At 44.1% G+C, this 21,558-nt stretch overlaps 1 protein-coding gene across 6 annotated transcripts in view; it reads left to right on the top strand.

Moving 5' to 3' along the window:
- Positions 1–66: 66 nt before the first annotated feature.
- MARCHF8 (membrane associated ring-CH-type finger 8) overlaps positions 67–21,558 on the top strand; it is a 103,263-nt gene continuing 81,771 nt past the window's right edge. For 5 of the 6 annotated variants that reach the window (XM_049810973.1, XM_049810976.1, XM_049810972.1 and 2 more), the window contains exon 1: positions 67–243. The gene's annotated coding sequence lies outside the window, so the exon portion shown is untranslated. Of the gene's footprint in view, positions 244–708; positions 833–21,558 lie in introns of those variants that run through there. The other variant, XM_049810971.1, reaches the window with a different exon arrangement.

The raw sequence follows: 21,558 nt of genomic DNA, 5'->3' as shown, positions 1-21,558 counted from the left end.
TGGCGGCGGGGGCGGGCCGGGGCGGGGCGGCGCGCTGACAGGCAGCCCGGCCGGCCGGGGAGCAGCGGTAAACAGGAGCCGGGCGAGAGAGCCGGGGGTACCCCGGCCCCGCAGGAGCCTGCCAGCGCCCCCCCCGGCCCGCCAGCGCCACGGCCCGCCGCCTCCCGGCCCCGGGCATGGGCAGCAGCAGCCGCCGCAGCCGGAAGAGGAGCCGCCGGCCCGGGCCCTGTGCGGGGCACCAAGGTAGGCTCGGCCGCCGCCCTGGCCGTGGGGAGCCGCCGCCGCCGCCGCCGCTGCTTCCGCGGCGGGGGCCGAGCCGGGTCCGCCGCCCCTCCGGCGCGGGGAGGCCGGGCCGCGGCGGTAGCCCGGGCCGCGGGGGTAGCCCGGGGCGGGCTGCCCGCCGCGCCGCTCGGCCGGCGCAAGGGGCCGCCTGCGCTGGGGGTCGCTGCCCTGCGGCCGCCGCTCGGCCCGCCCCCGCGGGCACCGCCTCGCCCCTCCGGGTCCGGCGGCGGCGGGACCGCCCGCCCGCAGGTGAGGCGCCTCCTGGAAGCCGGTCGGTGCCGGCAGCGAGCAACAGGCAGCTGTGCGGGGGCGGCGTGGCCGTGGCCCGCGGCTGCCTCCCGTGGGACCGGCCGCCGTGGCGTGGCGTGGCGTGGCGGCCGGGGCAGGAGGGAGCGCGGTGCGGCGCGGCGCGGCGCGGGGGTCGCCTCCGCCGGCCCGTGGGGCGGAGGCTGCGGCGGAGCCTCCCGTCGTTGGCCGGTGCGGAGGCTCCGCTCGGAGAGTTGAGGGCTGTTCCTCTGTCGGAGCTGAGGACGCGGCACCTAAGTCGCCGGTAAGAGGCTTTCCCACCTCCGTCGCCTTTGTCTGCTCAGCCTCGGCTCGTCCGTGTGCGCCTTGGCGCTGGGAATATTAGTATTGCTTAGGAGACACCGAGAGCGGATCAGGTGGGTGGGAGAAGCATGTGTTTGCACTAGGTCTCCGGTTTGGAGGAGGAGGACCCGAATTTGCATTCAGTTAGCGATGTGGAACAAAGATACACCTGAGAGAAAACTGCACGCGAGGTGTGCCGGTCACAACGTGTTTGTAACGAATCGTGAAGTTTTCACGGCAGACTGAGAAATAGTCTGAATTCCTTCATGCTTCCTGGAGCTAGTTGGCAGAGAGAGTAATGCTCAGGTTGTTCTGAACTGTTAATGCTTTAACTTTTCCTCTTTTAGTACGCTGGAAGTGCAAGCAAAGCTAGAATTATAGCGTGCCAATGCAAAATCAGTTTGTTTCAAACTGCGGTGCAAGAGGGCATGCAGCTCGGGCTCTGCCATTGGCAAAGGTCTTGTATACTTCTAAGCACAGTGATTTTGTGAAATAACCCAGCAGCATAAATATAGAAGGGACAATTTAGGTAGAACTTGAGTGGAGGTGGAAAGAGATCTTGGAAGGAAGATGGGGGTGGAAGAGGAGAGCTGGTCTGATAATAATACTTCAGCTGAAGCAGCCGCGCTCTCTATGAACTTTTGCTGCTGAAATTAGTTCTGGAGTAGTGTCAGATGAGGCTGAGGTTGATCCAGTAAGAGCTCTAGTGGAAAATCTTCAGAGGAAAGAAGTTTGCTTTGAAAAATGCTTATTTACCAAACTTAAGATGTTTTCTTTGAAACCTATCAGTGCTGATGAATTTCAACTGATGCAGCATTCTGCGAAGTCTGCCTCTGGACCAGGATTGCTGGAAACGTCGAGGGTCCTGGCTCGAGGGTATGCCCTAGCACCCAGGATAATACCTGCTGAGGGGTGTTCGCAGCTTCTCAGCTGTGGCCCAAACCGTTTGATGCCAGACTCCCCTGAGCAACCCTGTAGCTGCTCGGAGAAAGTGAGGCAGACATTCCCCAGGATTTGATCCTGCTACAGTTGCTGAAACTGATAGGACTACAGAAGTCTGAACAACTGTCCCTTTGCTTGGGACTTCATTGATCCTGCTATGGTTGCTGAAACTGATAGGACTACTGAAGTCTGAACAACTGTCTCTTTGCTGGGGACTTCATGTGGCTTTATGAACTCAAATATTTAGTGAATTGTGAATTTTTTGTGGTGGTGGTGGTGGTGGGTTTGTTGTTGTTTTGGTTTGTTTTTTTAATTTGGCTTTCAGCCAGCCCTAGTCAGCAGTTTTGCTTATAGAGGTAAATCAGTTGAAAGAAGCAATTTTCTGTTTTGAGGTGTCACATTGGAAGAAAGGCTGCAACCTTTTTCATGCCTTGATGTATGGATATGTGGCCAGAATTGGTGGAGGTGTCCAGGTGAGGCAGTTATGATTCCAGTGCTAGAAAATCCATCTGTTCCCTGGCTGCTTTTGCCCAGTCTTAAGTGTTATGAGGGTACATTAATTCAACACACTGGATGAACTTTCTATATTTTCAGGATGAGGTGTTTTTGGGGGTTTTGTTGGGTTTTTTTAAACTTCTGTTATTTTAAGTCTAACCTTTTGGACAAGCAACTCTGCTATGTTCAAGGGTGAAAGGACTCAATCTTCCAAGCTACTGAGGCTGTCACATGTACTTTGGGCAATGTACCGAAGTCTCTTCTTTTGTCAGCCTGATTTCCTTATTGCTCTTCCAAACACTGTATTGGTGGGGGAGGCAGATCGCTGTAGGAGTGTGGCAGTTCCCAGTAGTAATGCTGAAGTAAGGAGCGGTAGGTGGTTCTTACAAGTCCTGAATTGACTCTGCTGCCTAAGAAAAAAGAGTCTCCTGCTATGGGTCTTCCTTGCCATACACCTCAGAAGCAGTCAGGCCTAATGTGACTGACTGATAGCTAGCTCCAGAAATGGTGAAGAATAGAGTGAGCCTGGCCATTTGCCAGGAAAAATGAAAACAGGAACGGAGTGTCCTATTTATTTATTTATTTATTTTTACTTTTTGTTTTGTTTTGCTCTGGTCCTCCCTTCCTCCCTCCCCCGAAAATATAAGGAACTCTTGATCCTGTAGAAGTGTCTAACTAGTATTCTGTAAGAGGCTGTAGCTGAGCTACTTTAAAAAATGAACAGGCTTTGAAAGAAGGAGCTTGCAGGAGCCCTGGATGTCATTGTGCTTGCACTGTGTTTGCATGTGGCAGACAAATAGTGAATAGTAAAGCTGTAGTAAGGCTATAAAGAATGGAAAACTTCGTGTCTGGGAAAAACTTCACCCCTAGGACATAAGGTATTAGAGGGGAAATATTCCTGAGGAACAAGCTACGCAGTTACTGTCTGCTGCAGTTCTTTCTCTGGAGCATCTAGTGCTAGCAGCTGCAGGAACTGAGTGAACCATGTAAACCACACATCTAATTCGCTGTATTAATTTCCATAGTGAGACAGAACTCGTGCAGGGTTTAATGTGACTCCTGTTTTGCTGACTTGTGTGTTGACTGCAAAGATCTGGTGGCAGCTTGCTTTGGTTGCTTTGGCATAGCAGAGCTGGCATTAAACTTGCTGGGTGGGCTTTGTTCATTGTGAAGTTTCACAGCTCCGTGTCCTTGAAACCCTCTTCACTAAGTTAGGGCCAGTTTTACTAGTTCTGTTGTCTGGCTTTTACTGAAAAAAACCCACTTGTCCAAAGAACTCATCATTTCCAAAAACAGATTCCTTTTCACTGCTTCCCACAATATTTTTGTGGGTCTTTTGTCAAGGTATCTAACCACATTCATGTGAAGCATTAAAAAGCCAAATAACAGATTACATCATGTTTATTGGTTCTGAGGTAGGTAAATGGACAAGAGCCCTTGGAAGCACAGTCTTTTTGCAATTAAAGATACACTTTAAGAGCTGTATTATTCTTAAATGTAACTCATCACCAGACAGTTCACAAACAGCAAGAGTATCTCAACCATCAGCAGTTTCTAGTGCTTGCAATTTCTTTCCCCAGGGACCGGGGGAAGGCTGGCCTTTATTATGTGCCCTGCTGGTTATTGGGTTTGGTGCCTCTCTCAGGGTCACCTTTGATACCTGCAGGCAAGTAGGAGAGCTTGGTAGCACATCTTGAATTTAACCAGAGACTAGGCAGAACGTCATAGTTGATTGAACTTGACTGAAAACAGCGTTGGAAATTTTGATGCCAGGTGTATGTCTAACAGGTGGAAAATACTAAAAGATTCTAGAAACTGTGGTTGAGATTTTCCATAGTTTGATGAAATCAAGTCAACTAGTAGATGAGGACTTTATCCCTGGAGACTCATTTAAGGATCCCAGTTGTAAACCTTGCAGAATGTGTGGCCAGAATCAATATAGAATATAAATACTGTACATTTTGGGGAAGGTAAATCCTATGTATCGGTCAGGTACACCTTAATGTCTGCCCATTAAAGCTTCTGCGTGTCTTTCAAAAGGCGTCAGGAGGACAGAATACACGTCACCAGTCCAATCTTCAGGTGAGGCTGGTCATGAACAACTATGCCAGAGTTTCTCCTTGGAAAAACAGGCATTGAATTTAGGAATGTCATTTAACAGGTGACTGAAAACCACTAAGGGTGAGTTTGTCCCTCAGTTTGGCTGCGGCTTTAGTAAGATCATGTATTTACACACCACTGGGGATAAGAGGTTCATTACCAGCAATAGAGATATTCCCAGCTGTTCTATCGTGAGCAGGTAGCTTAACTTCTGTCATGTCCTTGGACACAGGATGAGAAACATTTCTCTTTGAATCAAAGGGTGAGTTAGATAAGACAGAGGGGAGGAAAAGAAAGATAAAAGGTACTAGGGTGACAAACCAAAAAAAGAAGAAGAAAAAGGGAAAAAAAAAAAGGACACAAGGTTAAACACAAAGTTGCTAATTTTTTAAAAAGCGTACGAATCCATGGTGACTCCCTTCCTCTCAAATGTACTTTATTTTTAAAAAGCCTTTCAGTTCCTCTTTATTGTGTGTACTGAGCCTGCAAGGACGAGCATCTGTAGGAAAAAAAAACACATTTCTTAATAAACAGATAGGCTTCCCCTGGGTCTGATCTGCTGATTCTAATGACCAGAATAATTTGTCACTCAGACTGACTTGCTGCTAATAACTCTGTGCCATCGGTGCAGCTTCAGGAGGGGTGGATGTGCTCTTGTTCTTGTCGCCAAAGTTCTGCTTTCTTGTTACACAAGAATTTGCACAGGGACAGCAGTGGGGGTCCATATATTGCCGTGACACCTAGCCCCAAAGATTACTGACTTCTAGACATGACTTTTGGGTGAATTTTGCCTGTAGAGGATCATTTGAGTAGTATTAACTGAACAGGAAGCAACAGACTTGCTGTGTACAACCTGCCCTATAGCTCCAATTAAGTACTGAGGAAGTATTTGGTCAAATCTTGCTATCTTAAGTGCTTCGTTTAGCAGTGGGGCTGAGGCTGGCCTTTACCTTCCTGGGAGAGGAAAGGTGATGTCACGGGGTTTATTAGTGGGAGCTCCTCCTCTCCCAGTTACTGCAGCACTTACAAAAGGGTTGGCTTTGTTTAATTTCATTCATAATGACCTCTTAAGGCATCTCTTGTTGGAAGAGCCTCCTTCAAAACCAAAGGGGGCTGTAGCAAGACAAAGAGCCTTCTCTGCCTATTTATATTTGCTTTCACTGTCACTGGCTCCTCATGTCATCCAGGACAGAGGATTAATCTCTCTGATCCCTCTATTTCTAGTTGTAAAAGCGCAGTGTGCTATTGAGGGTGATTCACTACAATCCTTGTTATAATCTCTTGTAACTACAAATGCATCAGTCAGAAGAGGAAGGCTAATGGAAAAATGTGGCATATTTCTCTGTGTGTGTACATGTATTTTTTTTCTGTGTGTATATATATATATTTATGGGAAGTCTGATGGATTGAAATACAGGGAGTGATGCAATATAGGGCTCTGCCATGCTTTCATAACATGGGCCACATTATAGCAAGAAATTCTTGCAAATGCCTCCTCTTGCCCTATCTGAGTGTGGTTTTGTCCCCTTCTCGCCTGTTTCCCATGGCCTCCTTCAGCAAACCACTCTTAAGGGACTTGCACTTAACAGCATGATGAACTCTGCTACAGTAGATAGAAAGTGAAAGTTGGCAGTGGCTTTTCTGTTCTTAGTAAGCCTGGTGAAGTCCGACATACCAGAACAATGCGAAGAGCACTAGGTGATAGTTTACTGTAGGTGATGACAGAGGGGAAAATACACATGGGAGCAGTCTGGCTCTAACAGTAGGCTTTGTTTTTTCATTCCTTTCTGTTAAATGAAGTGAGTTTCCCTTGTAGTTCTGCATCCAAAATGTTGTCCGTTTAAATGTGATTATTGTCATCATAGCTTTCAGGGTCATTTTCATCCTAGAGCTTGCCTGCCAAATCTGAACTGGAAGTGCCAGGACTAGAAAGGACAGTTGTCACGTTTTTTTTTCTCTAGCACAATCCTTGACCAACCATTTACATTGAACCTGCTTCTATAAAATGTGTGTGTATACGTGCATGCTTATCATATGTAACAAACAAGTAGACTGAAGACTTGCAGAGGAGCTGCTGCTCTTTGACATTGCAAATGATCTCTAAATGAGAGGGTTTTCTTATACCAAACAGCATAAATGCATGCTGAACTAAATGCTGTCTTGTTGCAAAGAGGAAAAAAAAATCTGTCTAGCTCTAAAAAGAGGAAGTTCACCTGCAGCTAAAGGTTTGTTGTGAGAGACAGGAAATCTGAGTCTTGTTCCTGCTTCTGGCCTGTATTTTCTGGTTTAAGCTACTTCATCTCTGTGTACCTTTAGTTTCCTGCAACTCAGTTGTCATCTGCATCATTTTTTTTGTAAGATTCTTATTATTTTTTAAAAAATATTTTTTAGCCTGCTTTCCAAGGGGAAGTGGACTTACACAATCACGTTGCAAGTAACTTCTGAACCTGCTGGCTAAATGTAAAGCATTTGCTGGAACTTGAGTCATCACAGAAAGAAGGGAATGTAAATTCCAATGTCATGACCTAGAGCTGCAGCCTCACCCTGAGCTGAAGCCTGTGGAGATAGCACTTTTTTAGACACAAGATGGTTCACTTGGGTGAGTGGTCCTTATGAAGCCTGCAACCACAGGATACCAAACTCTGGGATATCAGACTGTGGTAATCCTTCTGCCCGTGGGATGGCCTTCTTCCATTGCAAAGCCTTCTGAGAGCCTAGGGGAAAAGGTTAAGTATTGTTACTAAATTAGAGCTGGCATGGTGCAGCAGACTCTTCACAAAATTGATGTTTGATAACATAAGGGGGTGGAGGGAGGAGAGATTCCCTTGTAAAATTACAGGAGTCTTGTCAGGCTGGCTTGATCTTGGGAGTTAACAAAAAAGAGTAGCATCTTTGATTAGAAGATGGAAGGGGATTTTATCTTTGCTCTTGGAATAACAAAGCAGAAGCCAATAAAAATGAGATCAAATTTCAGCCTTCTAAATGCATCAGTGTTCTTATGCAGTGTGTTAACACTGTAGCCTTGAAATATCTCATTGCTTTTGGGCATGAAAACTCTATATATGGCCTTTTAGCAGTTCCTTCGCATGAGATGTGTATTTTGTTTCTGTGATTCTTGTGACAGCGATGTTCAGCTATTTTGTACCCTTCATCCTAGTGTCAGACCTGACAGGGGAGGGTGACTTCTGACTGAGACCGCTAGAGTTAAGTCTTTCAAATGTTGCAGAAATATTCCCAGGTTGCTTTCATCACAAAGTTGCAAGGTTTGGAAGGTCTCCATGTTGTTCTGTACAAGCTGCTACATGCTTTGACAGGTGTGTGAGAAAGAGTCCTGCTCTGGTGCACCTGCGGAGCTCTGCAGCTCCCAAGGCCTTTTAGAGATGAGATTCTTTTTCTGTGCCTTCCTGGGACTGTAGGAGAACTGCACTGTGATGTTTTCCAGGCAAACCACTGAGAAGGTGGGATTTGCAACTCTGTTGTATTTTCTAAATGGCAAGAGGTTCAAAATTATTCCTCTTCGACCTTTCCTGATCCATCTGATTACTTTCTTAAATGAAATGTGTGGCTTTGTTTCTAGCAAGGCAATGTGCAAGTGATAGACTAGAACTGCAGCTGCAAAGTTGTATGTTCACAGGAGCAGGAGATGACCCTGCCAGAGCCCTGTGCCTTGTACCAGTGTTGCCTAAGTGCTCCTTGCTTTTTACCCCTGCTCAGTAAGGCTGCATCTGAGATGCACATAGTGAAGTGTGGAAGCATTTCCTCTACATGCCTACATGCCAAATGCAGCAGGGTAAGTCTGATGTATACTTTCTAGTCTTTTGGTGGTTTTCTTCTTCCCAGGATCGGAGTCTCCCATGGTAAGCATATGGTGTTTTCGGGACCCTGAGGTGCTTGTAGCTACCCAGGCCGAGACTTTTATTCACTAGTGGTGCTGATATCAACTTCTCCAACCACAAGGCAAGGATCCCAGCTCAGCTGCTGTTGAACATGTTTCATTCAAGATAAGATTTCTCACTCACTTTCCTTTGTTAGTGATACCCTGGCAAGAAGCAAGTATAGCATTGTGTCGTCCAGCTACTTGAGAGCAAGGAAGCTGAGTCAGGATCAGTTCCTTATATAGAAAGTGAATTAGATACATCTTGCATTTTATTCTTGGCTGTCATCTTCCATTGTGTCTGTTAGACATTTGTTATGGTTGTTTGCTTTCTCTGTGTACTTGAGCTCTACGTGTCAGCTGGGACATGTGTTCAATCTGTCTTATCCATCTTTGAATGCCCACTGGGAGTTTTTTTCAGGTGGCATGTTCTCACTGTGTGGTATTACAGGTGATTTGCACAGACTCAGTAGGGCTGTGATGCCCTGCAGGCATCCTGCTGGTTAGCTTACTGGTTGGCTGCTTGTCAGCTGCCTTTTCAAGTGCTCCATAGCTGCTGTATTTAGGCTCTCTGGTTTGTAAGAGCTGCATGGGTTTGGCTTAGCCTGTCTTTACTGGCCGTGCCTGGTGCAGGGGTTGTGGGAGGAAGCTGCGGGGAAGGTTCTTCTTCAGGGTGGATGCTCTGCTCAAGGAGGGTATGTTTGCCAGTTACATCTTGGTGCTTTGGTATTATCTCCCTTTCCACATGACCCCACAAAGCATATACTTATGCTTTGTCACACAGTTTGCATTGCTGCTTCTGTGAATAAGGGAGGAGAAACTCAGACAGCCCTCAGACTGGCCTCCTTTGAGCTGTATCCACTGTGGCTCATGGACAGGTCTTCGTGGTTGATGTAATCTAACTAATGCATATGAGAGACATCTGAGCCAGGAACAAGGAATTTAATAAGATGACGAAACTGTTGGGTTTCAAGTCTGAAAGTAATTCTTGTCAGCAGGGGATGGGGAGTGGGAAGCAGCTTGACTGTACACAGTGCATCTCACCGAGGCCTGTAACATGGACATACTGTAACACAGACCTGCTTTTCTGAGGTGCTATTTATTCTCAGTCTCCAGCAAGCCCTGCAAGTCAAGGAGGCTTCGCAAGTTTCTGAGCCGAGCCTTTCTTCCATGGGCTTTTTCTTCTTCCTTTATTGGAATGTGCCAAAAAAGAAGAAAATCACTGGCAGGCTGAGACATGCTTTAACCTGGTGAGCCATAAAACAGTACAGTGTGCTGTCGCTGGGCCTTCTACGACTCCTATAAAAGATGCCACTCCAACATGACAGCTGTCAGAGGGATGAGTTACTTGAGCTTGTGTCTTCACCAGTGGTGTGGGAAGGTGGCTGTGCCTTTCCAGACCTCTTCATCTTCTCTTGCCATTCTTTCTAGGTTTTGAGTGAGAAACCTGAAGATCTTAAGAAGTCTCTTCTTGGCTGTATAATAGCTGCTTCCTTTTTCCTCTCTTCCCTGCAAAGATGACTGATAGATCATAGCTTTTGAAGAGATACTAAATGTTGCATTGGAAGTTGGTGTGTAAAATGTAGTCTTAGAAAAAGCAGTGACTTACAACTGACTGCAGGTCCGTCTCAGTCAAATGATTGCTAAAAATAACCCACCTTCTAATTCCACAGTTGATCTCTAATTAGGGAAGTATTCTAATTCATAATCTGCAGATAGGACAAGATCAGAGACTGAAGTGATATCTCTGTTTTGCCAGTCAGGAAAGTCTGGGTAGTGTCAGTGTTTGGGAAGGGAATTTTGGGGGAAGACCAGATGCTGTAAGGATGATGGTACCGACTTTGCACTGGATTCATATTGAGTCTTTGCCCCAGCTAACTGCTGTAGGCTAACTGCAGTTTTGCAAGCAATGATTTTTTTTCAGGCAGAGAAGATGCCCTCCTTGGTGGGCATCTTCTTCCTAGAGAATCTTCTTTTTTCTTTAAAAAAAACATGCCCACCCCCCAAAAAAAACATTCCATGAGCACACAAACAAACATTTATATGTGTGTTATGTTGTTTCCTGCTTGAAGCTGTTAGGTAGCATTGGTTGAGCATTGTAAGACAGCTGCCTGGCTTTGCTGCAGAAGCAGCACAACAAGGAAGAGGGAGCCTTTTCAGCTGAGATATTTAACATTCCTAAAGATTGGGGTCTGAATACTTTTTAGCCTCTTTTTGGTTTAGTTTCTAAGTTAGATGGTTACTGTCCTCTGTAATGGGGCAGTGAGAGACCAGCTGGCCTTGCTGAGCTGTGAAACTTCTGTTAACTCTGCAAGAAATGTAGGTGATGTGGGATTGTACCAAATTACTTCTTCAACAGAGGATGATAGTGGGAGCTTTTGCCATCGCCAGGTAATACCATCCACTGAATAGCATGTGTCCCTATAAAACAAGAGGTTTAGGTTCCTCCAGGATCAAGGTTTTATGCCTCAGAGAGAGCAAGGCTAATGAAGGACTGTGTCAGGCACCAAGTCACTTGTGACACAGAGGGGTCTCTGCCTGTTCCTAAGCACAGTGCTGCTTCCTCTAGCACCCAGAGACTGAAGGGAATGATTGGGTCCTTCAAGCAGAAAGCAGCAGTGTTTTGGTCACTTGTGGATTCCTGTCACTTCAAAACCAGCAGAATTCATATCCTTCGTCTTTAAATACTTTATGACCATCTTGATGCTGCTGTACAACCCATGTGTGGGAGCCTGTGCCAAAGATGGGACTGTCTCTGGAGAGGAACATGACAACTGTTTTAAGTGAGCAGAAAACTGAGGAGATTTTGTCTTGATTTTCTAACATCTGTTGCATTTGGAATAGGGAGTGCTTTTCTTTTTTCAATTAAAAAAAAACCCTTGCATTTGCCATGTAAAAATGGTTAATGAAGAATTACGTCCTTATCTCTCTATTAGCTTAATTCAGCAGACATTCCAATTATTTGTCGGTAGGAATTTTTTTATCTCCTCTTTGCAAGAGCAAACATCCCTCAATATTATTGTAGTTGTAACTACTTAGAGAAGGAAACCACACGGTCAGCAGGTATGGGTCCTGGAAAATAGGAAGGAGAGTAGGGTGGGGTTGGGTGGGTTTATGTCACTGCAGTTCTGAATGCAGTTTATGCAAAATTCTGATGTGGCCTCAACAGGTTCAATGCTCCCCTCTTTCCAGCAGTACATTTTCCTCCAGGGCTGATGACATTTATCTTTTTTTAAAAAAAATTTTTTTTCTTCTTGTCTTCAGTTTGAACTGATACCTGATAGAAACTGCTGTTCCTTCCAGGTTTTGTCTTCATGAATGTTTCAGATTTTACAGTAGTGCTTATGTGCACCAGAATTGCATGGGCCTTATTTAGCACACTTGGCTCATCTCTCTGGCTCTTGTCTAAACTAATTTAGAGCAAAGAGCATCTGTTAGGGGAGAAGAAAGAAAAGCCACTTCTGAATATGCCTGGGTTGAAAATGTAACATGTCAATTGGTATCAGTGATGTGGCCGTGATCCTGAATTTTATTTTAAGCCTTTCCTTGTTTGGACAATTTCCCATATCAACTTCTTTTACTTGCCCTGTGGATATGTAATGGCATCCCAGAATCCATTCCACCATATTGCCCAAGTTATCACCAGGTTCCTTCTAAACCATCTTTTGTCTTGACAGCATGTTGCTCTCTAATGGCCTGAGCTTCTCACCCTTACTAGACACTTGAAGATCACTTGAAGCATCTGCTGGAGGAAAAACTAGAAGTCATTTAAGCAGCGGGGCAACAGAGCACTGCAAGTTAGCCTCTTCTCCAGCAGCAAGAAACAGACCTGTGGAATTCTTGGGGTTTCTCATGAACAGGCATGATTTGTCTGTACCTGGATACTTAGCTCTGTATTAGCAGCCTTCTGCAGCTGGCTGTGGTTGACTGGCAATGAGCAGCTAGTGGATGACAACGAACTTCAGAAATGCTGCTCCAGTTCTGGTAATAGAAAGCTGTGATGGATTTTATTTTTAATAGGATTGCATACAGATCTTGCAAGTGCATAGGAATGGACTGGTGGAGTTTTGTACTGTTTCTCTAAACTTCTTATAAAATCTCTAAACTTCTAAATATTTGTAGAAATGAAGGGACTAATAGCGGATGGGACAGAAAGGGTCAAAACTCGATTACCAAACTGAGAACGAGGACAATGGATGAGGATGGAACCACTGGACGCTGGTTTCTTGTCCATATAAGAAGGCAGTGATTTAAAGGAATCCACAGTCGTGTATTCATCTGATGATCGCATCCAGTGGCTATTTTAGGTACAGTGGGGATGAATGGCCCTTTATAGACTGTGGTAAGGAATGCCTTGTATGTGGGGTTCAGTAATGCCAGTCCCTTCTTCTCGGGTGGCACAGAGCACTGTGGTGGGGGAGGAAGGGCAGAATCAGCATACGTGTGCCAGCATGCTCATGTGAAATAACACCCTAATGAAGGGAAACTGTGCTGATGCTTTGCTGCCAGTGCCTGTTGGTGTCAGCGCTGGTGTGGGGAGCCAGGGTGAGGGAAGCCAGGCTGTTTGTCAGCCCTCTGAAATTGGTTGCCTGGCCTTTAAACTACACCAGGGACACTTGCAGTAAGAAGAGCACATGCAGCCTTTTTAACTGTGCAACATATCCCCTGATAAGGTTGCAGCTGGAATAGGCCATCTTGTTCTGGCACTGGAGGGCAATTAATTCTGTTCACAGACCTGGACTCTGTCTATAGGCTTTATACAGCTTTACTTTTTAATGATAATGCTGTGACACAGAGGTTCTTAAACTCTTCATAGCACAATTTTCACATTGACACTGATGAGAAATACCATGTTTGTCTGGCTAGCAACTGTCTGAAATCAAGATCTGGCAATTTTTGGTGAGGATGCAGGTGTGAAACCAAAGGAGTGACTCAGATGCGTACTGCTGTTATTGCTTGTCTTACTGTAGCACTTCAGTCTGTGCTCTTGGTTGTACCACGTACCATATATTGCCATGGTAAGGAACAATACCACCCCCACAGAAGCTATCTGTGTGGCTGAAACTGTTTGGAGGGGGGAAGTGGAAGTACTGGTATCCTTCCATTGCACAGAAATGACTAAACTGAAGAACTTAAATGATTTGCTTTCCTGGACCACAGCCAGTGAACACACCTCTGTATCGGTAATATTTGAAATAAAGTTAAAGATGGGCATTTATGTCTATGGGGCTGTGGACTGCAGTACTGGTCCTTTCCGTGTTGCCCTCTCGAGAGGGGGTTCTTTGGCAAATACATTGGCAAAAGTATAGAGAAGGTATCAGCATGAAAAAAGATGGAAACAAACATAAAGTAGATGTGCTGTGCCTGAATATACTTCCCAATAAAAAGCCCTCACCCAAAATCTGTTATATTTTAATGACTCACAGTATTCCCCTGTATTTGAAATGTATTTAAAATTTAAAACTTTTAACTTCAGGGGATAGCAAATGACTTCTGGTAGCTAGTTTTGCATCAGAAGTTCAGGTTGCTTTAAAATGTGGGAAATTATGGTTGAAAACATAACTAGTGATGTCATGCAAGTTTGTGGATGAATTGGGTACAGGATGCTTGGTACATTGCCCTTTTTACTCTGCGCTTGAGCTTTTGAAGACCCTAGGTTTTGAAGACTGGGCTCTCCAGTTGCATTATGCAAGTCCTAAAGAATGTGGTTTATAACTCTTTCATCCAGAAAGAGTTTAAAGGTTTGTCATAATGATCCAGAAATCTAGATTTTTATTAAGACTTCCAGAGCAAAGATATGTTGTGACTTAAAACCTATGAATAAAGAGTTACCTGGCATTTAACTTGTAAATCATTCAAAAGAAATACATTCTTACATGCACTCCTTTGGAAATTTCTCATTCACCCAGAGACAAAGAAGGAATGATTTCATACTTCGTTGAAACACAGAATCATTTAGTCAATAGTATATTCTTTTTACTCTGGCTTAAGAGGAATGTTTTGCCTGGTAGCAGTTAAACAATAGTGAAGAATGTTGCTTAGGTGCCTGTTGTTCCTGAGTAGCTTTTACAACTGTTAGCCCCTGATGTAATGGAAAATAAGTGATGTAGCACAGATTTTCCTAAAAATGCATCACTGTTATCTGTATACAATACAGAATGTGAGCAGTGTCTTCAATGAACAATGATGAGATTGTTTTGTTTCATCAATATCTTGCTTTGTAAATATTTACACTGTTTGAGAAACACAGGCTTTCATTGTCTTCAATGTAAATTTATGCATTTGTTTTTAGTAGTCTTTATTAATTTTGAAGATAAAAATACGGAGCAGTTTTTCACTGGATTTCAGAACTGATTTAGAGTTTCATGGACCCCAAAAGGATTATAGTAGAGAATGGGAAGTGATCATAAATCGTCCATAGGCGTTGCATTTTATCTTGTGGACTTGTGTACTAGACTAGAAATTTGCCTGCAAATATATGTTGATGCAGATTTCTCTTACTGGTCTGTACATGCATTAGTATGTCCCTCTTTCCATTTGATTATAACCTCCATTAACACTTTCTTTTAAAAACTATTGATCATCATGTGGAGTGCTTTGCCAAATCGTAATGATCACGTGGGCTTTTTTCCCAATAGATTTGCTATTATTCTGGAGGTCTGGGGTGTTGCCTTGTCCTTGACATCACTTGCTGTCTTTCCCTGGCATATCATAATTTTGTGGGTTTTGGCTTTTGCCCAGGAATAGGAGGGAGGGGTGTGGTTTTTTGTATCCAGTGGATATACTGTGGACTTTTCTGCGCTGATTGCAGGGGGATCTACAATTGCAGGGGACTAACTGTGGCAATCTTAGTAGGCCATTCCTAAACCTGTGTTCACAGTAATCTGACCTTTTTTTATTTTCCTTTAATTTAAGAATTGCAAATTGCATGAAACCTCACTGCTGCTCTCTACAACCATTTCTGTGGGTAAGGAAAAGATACATTGACTGTTGCATCACCAGTGTGTACACTGTGATGGAATCCATGTAGGTTACTGCTATGCAATGCTTTTGGACAAGTAATGAAGAAGGAAAAACAGCTTTTCTCAAAAACTGTAGCAACAGGCATGGTACTGTGGCATGTTGTTATCTGACAATTAATATTATGAAGCAGCAAGTCATCATCCATATCTTTTAAGAAAAATTGCATTTGAGCCATGTGATTAAGACAGCCTAATTTTTACTGTGCTTCAGTGCCAAATCGGAGGGAAGAATGCCTTTTCTGGAGAGGGGCATTAATTTCTCAGGAAGCCAGTCTCTACTTGTTGTGGAAGTTGGTGGGATCATGGCTAAGAGTGATAACAAGGCAAGTCCCGTACATGCTGTGATACTACATCCTTCTTGCAGCAAAGCTGTAAAGACTCACACCTTGTGGTGTGATCCATGTGCTAGACCTGCTCTGTTCAGAAGCACCTCAGGGCAGGACAATGTGTTTAATGTGAAGAGGTGAGGTGAAATGGTGATTATCTAGTGGCACCCCCTTATGCAAATGGATTTGGAAATTCAGTAGAGCAACTTACTGGCTGAGGATACAGCAGCCCTGGCTGTTGACCTCTCCCAGGCCCCCACCATTAGGGCTTGCCAGAGTAGAGAATGAAACTTCTGCTTTAGCGCTGTTTCTTTTTGCTTGTTATAGTTAGAGACTGCCCCAGGGATTATTGCTGATGGTACTGTGGACTGTTTTGTCAACAAATATATAAGGGGAGTATTTAAAAACATGTATTACCTAGAAGACCACTGATGTAGTTAAAGAAGTTTTGCTTCTGTAGCAGGACCTTACTGCCCATGTGTATGTAGAGAGCACCTGGTGCTTTGTTCTTTCCACAGGACATCAGGAATGATCACTGATGTTTCTGATGCAGGTAAGTTGCTATTAGTAGCATATGCAGTCAAAAGTAATTTCTTTTTTTCTCAAGGGACTGTAATGACTGTATAACTTTGTTGTCAGAACAGAGTGAAGTGACATTTGTTTTCTTCTGAATGCTACCAAGCTAGTTCATAACTGCACTTAGCGGCTGATTTGATTTGAAGGGGACAGATTTTAAGGAATCTGTTTTTCGGAGGTGCAGGTCCCACTCAGCTTCCATTGAAATCAAGGGAAGGGCTTGCTAAGAGCTCTGGGACCATTACTGATTGATGCTGTAGTTTAACAGCTTGCTTGTCTAGTTGTATTATGTTTGTAAAAAACAATCATATTCTTATTTTGAGAGGAGGCATCCAGGGCTGGCAGATACCTCTATTTCTCTATGCGTTGTGTGTAGTCTACAGCTATATATTCCTGTACATTGAGAAGCTTTCAAAGGGAACATGGGTAATATGCAGAAGGATTTCTTGTCCTCTTTCTAAGCCTTTCTTTTGATTTCAACTACATAATAACATGATTTATATTTTTTAATTACTAGAAGAAAAATGTTTTTAGGTCTTGAAGCTGATTATTTTTAGGACATGAGCAGGTGGAGGAAAGGAGGAACTGAGATAATAAAGGGAGAAGTTGCAGCTGAGCTAGTAAACAGTGCAAGATATATGGGCAGAGGCATAGCTGTAAATAGCAGTAATCCAGAATTATATCTGCCTGGTCTGAGTACAAAGGTTCTTTTCTCTTCTAACGTTGTACTCGCCCTGAAATGTGAAAGGTACTGCAGGGAAAGAGGTGTTAGTTTCTCTCCCTTAAGCTCCCTTGAATAGATTTGTTTGTCAAGTTAACAAATGTATGTGAAGTGCATAAGGCTTGATAACATCTCCTGAATAATGCTGTTAAGAAAGTACTGATTAAGCTGCAGTAAAACAAAATGAAATGCAGATGCAGGATCCTCTTTTTGAAAATGCACATCTGTCATCTCTAGAAAAGGATTATGTAAGTTACATTAGTAGGGGAGGATTCCGGACAAGCTCAAAATAAAAAAAATAAAAGCTTCAAACTGGAGCCAACACAAGCTAATAGGATTGGAAATATTTGCAAATATGGAAAATGTAGTGTACAGAAAGTAGGCGTAAGCTATATCCAGCTGAAATGTCAGGGTAGGTAGGGAAAGTTAAGATGCACACAGGAATTTGCTAAAGTCACTGAGTGATGTCTTCTGTTACCTTCAGAACAACAACAAAAAAAACCCCAAAACCAAAGGATTTTTTTTATGGGGCTTTGAGATTTTACATCAAGACCTCCAGCAGAAAAACAGATTCCAAATCTTCATTATTTCAAGTTTCACTAGGAGAAAGTAAGCCAGCTGATGAAGATGTTACACCATCTAGCAGCAGTCAGAGGTTTCTTCAGAGGGTTTCCATTCCTGTTTGGGTTGGTCACGTTTCATGCTGCGTAGAGGGGAAGTTTCAGAAGACCAGAGTTCATGGCAGTGATCCACAAAGCCTTGGGGCAGCACTTTCCAACCTGCAGCTGGTAGGTCCCCTGAAGTCCACAGACTGCGTCCATTCCATGGCAGGATTGTCATGGCAATGCACAGTGCTGCAGTGTCTGGATTACCTGCACAGCAGCAATCTGTTGCTTTATTTTTAACCCACCCACCCTGCAACAGATTGTCAGACCATTGATCTATGTGATACAGCTCACTGTCATTAGTGGGGGCTAGGGAGTTGAAGAAAAGTGTAAGAAGCCTTGGGGCAGACCGGAATGACTCACGGGTGAAAATCCTTCCAATTCCCTTCTGTTAGTGACTATCATCTTGCTTCTACCACAGGTTCCAGGGTTTATCTTTCACACACACATAAAGACAGATTCTTTTATAATCCAGAATACCTACTGTACTTTAAATAGGAAAAAAACCTGACGTATTTTACTGCTATTTTTTTCCCCATCCTATGAGTAATGCAAAGCATGTGTACATACCTACATACATCCTCAGGATGCTTTTCTCTTAGTAAGGCCTGTATATATCTGCAGCCAGTGCCGCTAGAGCTCCAGAGCTTCTGCTAAGTTCTCCAGTGTCTGCCGTGTAGCAAGGGAATACGGTGGACTTCCTGAAGTGTAAATGACCTAATAAAATCTGCAGTTCATATTGCGTGTTTTTAGGTTCTGGTAGATACCAAACCATAGACAGGAAACCCTGATTTGTGCTTACTTGCCCCAGTCTAGCTGGGAATCGTTAGCAAAGAGCAGTTTAGCCTTTATTTTGGAATGTGTAATGGGCAGAAAAGCTGCAGTGGGTGGCAGGTGAGGGGTTACAAAATAGCTTTCTCCACCTGGGTTCTTCCAATGGCACTTCTCACTGTAACAGTCTGGCAATTTTACAGACTGTTAGGTTCATCTCATGGCTGACTTATGTCCTTGTTTTGTCACTTGGGAAACTGAAGTCCTGACGGGGTGGATGATGGAAGTGGGGTTTCAAGTGGTCTCCCACCTGCTTCTGCTATAGTGGGGTTACCTGTTGTTGTCAGCTGTCCCCTCTGATGCACTTAGTGCTGATAACCCAGAGGAACCTAATTTTCTGCTTCTGTTCCTGTCAGGAGATGTACTGCTCAGGGGAATGCCCCAGCCCCCAGGCCCAAGTCATGTGCATGCTTTTCCTTCCCTTTTTCTTCTTCTCAACTACCTTCAGAGACACTTTGTCTCATTTCCTCTGCATCTGACTGTTCTTGCTGCAGCTTCGTGGTTCTAGCAATGTAATGACCCAGCTGATGTGGTTCCAGATGTCTGCTGGCATTTTTAGTTACTGTTTTGCCTGCCCTGCAGAAAGCAAAACTGCACTACCTGGATGCATGAAATCTTAGCTCCACTGAGCTAAGATCTCCTGTGGGCTCTGGGGCCAGGATTTTGACATCTTTGAAATGGTATTGGTTTCTGAAGGCTCTCTGCAATGGCAGTATGGCTGGAATCCGTTTTGCAGGAACCAATGTGGCTATAGATAAGGGGAACAGTAGAGCTTCAGACTGTCCTCGGTCCTGACATTCCCATGTGCCCCAGATTGGTTTGCAGGAAAGCTCCCTGGACAAGAGCTGTAGTCTGTATTTGCGGCTTATTGGCTGTTGGCAGCATCAGTAAAGAAATTTCTAAAGGGTCCAGCTGTGAGAACAGGCTTAAGTTTTATTATAGTCTGCTGAATGCCAAACTGCTAAGAGAGGTTTTCTTTAAGTATTTTACTCCAGTGAATGATAGGTAAACAGCTGTGGAGGCAGGAGAACAGGAATCCTCTTCCTTTGCAGGCAGATGATGTGGCTGGTACATGTACCCTCTCTCTCCCTATCCTGCCATCTCATGATTACTTCAGTTTTCCAGGCAAGGAGCTGGAAAGTCCTTCCTCTGTGAACAGAACAGCATCTACACTGGTGATTGTGGGACTTCCCTTGCATTTGGTTTATGAACCAAATACCACACAAGAGAGGAGGAAGCTGAGCCCTTATCTGCCAGCTCCTCAGCGAGTGTACTCAGCTGTTGGGTGGAGGTGCTGTAGTAGTGAGGAACCCTCGCTTTGTGTGTGGGATGGCCTGAACATCTAACTAGAATCCTGAAGAGGGGGGAGTACCTAGGAGCGGTCCCCTTGCCTTAGCATTTCTTCACTGGGGTCTTTTCAGCAGGCCCCTGGTTTGATGTGCTTGAAGCTTGGATCCCTCTTCACAGGTGCCCTACTCCTTACCCCTGGATCAAGGAGCACGTGGTGTTACTTTAGCTGTTCAAAACATCCTGTGGAGCTCGTCGTAACTTGCTTTGTGTTGAGAGGCATTGCTTTTCTGGCATCCTTGTCTGTTTGTACTTGGTACTGCAGATGGTCCATTTATTCATGTAACTTTATCCTTTAATTAGCGCTGTGGAGTTAACATGCTTCAGGTTGATATGGACAGGCTTTCAGTGTGTGAGTTGTTACGGACCTTCCAGATTGGGGATGCTACAGTGTGACATCTGGGTTAAGTTTAGAGCTTTTTCTAAGCCTCCCTTGAACAAAGGCAGGCTTTATTAGAGCGTCTGCCAGGCTTCTTTACCAGAGGAGGGCTGTTCCACATCATCTTTGAATATCTAATTGGATTATATCTGCTGCTTGAGCTCTTTCAAAGAATTCTAACACAAGCTATCCTCGAAGTACCTGCAGAAAAACTGGATTGACTTGTTTCTCATCATCAGAGGCATTTAACTGTGTTTTCTAATAATTTTCCTTGTTCTCTTTATGGTAATAATGTGTCCTTGCCTGCAAGCGCAGAACCCTTTTTGAGGGGGACACAGAGCAGGGTCCATGTCCTTCCCCTTGGCTCAGCTATCACTGGCAGTAGCACAGAACATATGACCTGGGATATTTTCATTGAAGCTTAACGTTCTCTGGATTTCATTGCCTTATGTTTTCTGGGAAAATACCTTCCCTTCCTGCTTTGTTATTGCAGTTTGATATTCCTATCTCAGCCCACATTTATCTCTCCTCTGGCTTGGCTCCTAGAGGATGCAGCTAAACAAGTGTGTGGAGGACCTGGAGAGGTTCTGTGTTTTCTCTTTATGCTGAGATTCAATAGTGCTGGTAAGTCCCATGTTTTCCTCTGTCCTCCAGTAAGGAATTGGCCTTGTTGTTGCTTGTTTATGCATATGGATGTGGTTTATTTTTAAAATCAGTAATGCCTAGAAGTTATGGAGGCATTGCCTTCAAAGTTTTCAGGCATGCTTCATGATGCACCGTCTTGGTATCTGTGGAAGTAATATAAAAGCTGACCGCTTGTCACTAAGGCTTCTGAATTTGGCTGAGCACTCTAATGGGCAGATAGCATCATCCAGCAAATGGAGTGTGTGATTGGGAAGCAGCAGGCATTGCTTGCATTTTTATTTTTGCTCTTGATTTGCTTTATGACCTTTGATAACTCTTTCCCACTCAGTGCAAAAAGGATACTGAACAATGCCTGTATAAATTGCCTTGGGATATGTAATTTTTTTTTTTTTTTTTTTTTTTGGCCTTCTAATCAAAAGTAGTCAAAGGATTTGATCCTGTTTTCGTTTTACACAACCACAGTATTCCTGTGGAGTCTAATGGAAATAGAACCAGACAAGCATCTTTTGAAGAATCAAAAACCTAGGAAGCTTGGCCTATCTTTAAAACTTCCAATTAATTAAATATTCAATTAAAAATGTGCCATGTAAGTTAAGGGTATGCACCAATTGCTAGGCTATACTGCTTCCAAATTGTTAACATAATACATAGGGCATCTGTCTGTTCTCTGTTCTCTGCTTTCACAGATTCAAAAACAAAAAACCAAAAAGTTGATATGTTATGGAAACAGAAGAACAGTGCATCATCCAGTTGCCCTATTTAGTA

Source organism: Accipiter gentilis, chromosome 9, assembly GCF_929443795.1.
Source record: "Accipiter gentilis chromosome 9, bAccGen1.1, whole genome shotgun sequence".
In the NCBI taxonomy this organism is placed as follows: Eukaryota; Metazoa; Chordata; class Aves; order Accipitriformes; family Accipitridae; genus Astur; species Astur gentilis.
The sequence above is the reverse complement of the archived record's forward strand: the minus strand, read 5'-3'. Positions and strand labels throughout refer to the sequence as shown.